Below are 2,348 nucleotides of genomic sequence, written 5' to 3' on the forward strand. Positions count from 1 at the left end.
CATGAGGATGAGGATAGGATGTCGATGAGGACGAGGATGAGGGTCCTCATCGAGGATGAGGATGACGATAGGATAGGATGAGGATATAGGATGAGGATGAGGAAGAGGATGAGGATGAGGAAGAGGATGAGGATGAGGAAGAGGATGAGGATGAGGAAGAGGATGAGGATGAGGAAGAGGATGAGGATGAGGAAGAGGATGAGGATGAGGAAGAGGATGAGGATGAGGAAGAGGATGAGGATGAGGAAGAGGATGAGGATGAGGAAGAGGATGAGGATGAGGAAGAGGATGAGGATGAGGAAGAGGATGAGGATGAGGAAGAGGATGAGGATGAGGAAGAGGATGAGGATGAGGAAGAGGATGAGGATGAGGAAGAGGATGAGGATGAGGAAGAGGATGAGGATGAGGAAGAGGATGAGGATGAGGAAGAGGATGAGGATGAGGAAGAGGATGAGGATGAGGAAGAGGATGAGGATGAGGAAGAGGATGAGGATGAGGAAGAGGATGAGGATGAGGAAGAGGATGAGGATGAGGAAGAGGATGAGGATGAGGAAGAGGATGAGGATGAGGAAGAGGATGAGGATGAGGAAGAGGATGAGGATGAGGAAGAGGATGAGGATGAGGAAGAGGATGAGGATGAGGAAGAGGATGAGGATGAGGAAGAGGATGAGGATGAGGAAGAGGATGAGGATGAGGAAGAGGATGAGGATGAGGAAGAGGATGAGGATGAGGAAGAGGATGAGGATGAGGAAGAGGATGAGGATGAGGAAGAGGATGAGGATGAGGAAGAGGATGAGGATGAGGAAGAGGATGAGGATGAGGAAGAGGATGAGGATGAGGAAGAGGATGAGGATGAGGAAGAGGATGAGGATGAGGAAGAGGATGAGGATGAGGAAGAGGATGAGGATGAGGAAGAGGATGAGGATGAGGAAGAGGATGAGGATGAGGAAGAGGATGAGGATGAGGAAGAGGATGAGGATGAGGAAGAGGATGAGGATGAGGAAGAGGATGAGGATGAGGAAGAGGATGAGGATGAGGAAGAGGATGAGGATGAGGAAGAGGATGAGGATGAGGAAGAGGATGAGGATGAGGAAGAGGATGAGGATGAGGAAGAGGATGAGGATGAGGAAGAGGATGAGGATGAGGAAGAGGATGAGGATGAGGAAGAGGATGAGGATGAGGAAGAGGATGAGGATGAGGAAGAGGATGAGGATGAGGAAGAGGATGAGGATGAGGAAGAGGATGAGGATGAGGAAGAGGATGAGGATGAGGAAGAGGATGAGGATGAGGAAGAGGATGAGGATGAGGAAGAGGATGAGGATGAGGAAGAGGATGAGGATGAGGAAGAGGATGAGGATGAGGAAGAGGATGAGGATGAGGAAGAGGATGAGGATGAGGAAGAGGATGAGGATGAGGAAGAGGATGAGGATGAGGAAGAGGATGAGGATGAGGAAGAGGATGAGGATGAGGAAGAGGATGAGGATGAGGAAGAGGATGAGGATGAGGAAGAGGATGAGGATGAGGAAGAGGATGAGGATGAGGAAGAGGATGAGGATGAGGAAGAGGATGAGGATGAGGAAGAGGATGAGGATGAGGAAGAGGATGAGGATGAGGAAGAGGATGAGGATGAGGAAGAGGATGAGGATGAGGAAGAGGATGAGGATGAGGAAGAGGATGAGGATGAGGAAGAGGATGAGGATGAGGAAGAGGATGAGGATGAGGAAGAGGATGAGGATGAGGAAGAGGATGAGGATGAGGAAGAGGATGAGGATGAGGAAGAGGATGAGGATGAGGAAGAGGATGAGGATGAGGAAGAGGATGAGGATGAGGAAGAGGATGAGGATGAGGAAGAGGATGAGGATGAGGAAGAGGATGAGGATGAGGAAGAGGATGAGGATGAGGAAGAGGATGAGGATGAGGAAGAGGATGAGGATGAGGAAGAGGATGAGGATGAGGAAGAGGATGAGGATGAGGAAGAGGATGAGGATGAGGAAGAGGATGAGGATGAGGAAGAGGATGAGGATGAGGAAGAGGATGAGGATGAGGAAGAGGATGAGGATGAGGAAGAGGATGAGGATGAGGAAGAGGATGAGGATGAGGAAGAGGATGAGGATGAGGAAGAGGATGAGGATGAGGAAGAGGATAGGATGAGGAGGAGGATGAGGATGAGGATGAGGAAGAGGATAGGATGAGGAGGAAGATAACGATGAGTATAGGATGAGGATGAGGATGAGGATAGGATGAGGACGAGAATGAGGATGAGGATGAGGATAGGATGAGGATGAGAATGAGAATGAGGATAGGATGAGGATGAGGATGGCGATAGGACGAGGATAAAACGAGAATTG

Source organism: Lupinus angustifolius, chromosome LG10, assembly GCF_001865875.1.
Source record: "Lupinus angustifolius cultivar Tanjil chromosome LG10, LupAngTanjil_v1.0, whole genome shotgun sequence".
Classification (NCBI taxonomy): domain Eukaryota; kingdom Viridiplantae; phylum Streptophyta; class Magnoliopsida; order Fabales; family Fabaceae; genus Lupinus; species Lupinus angustifolius.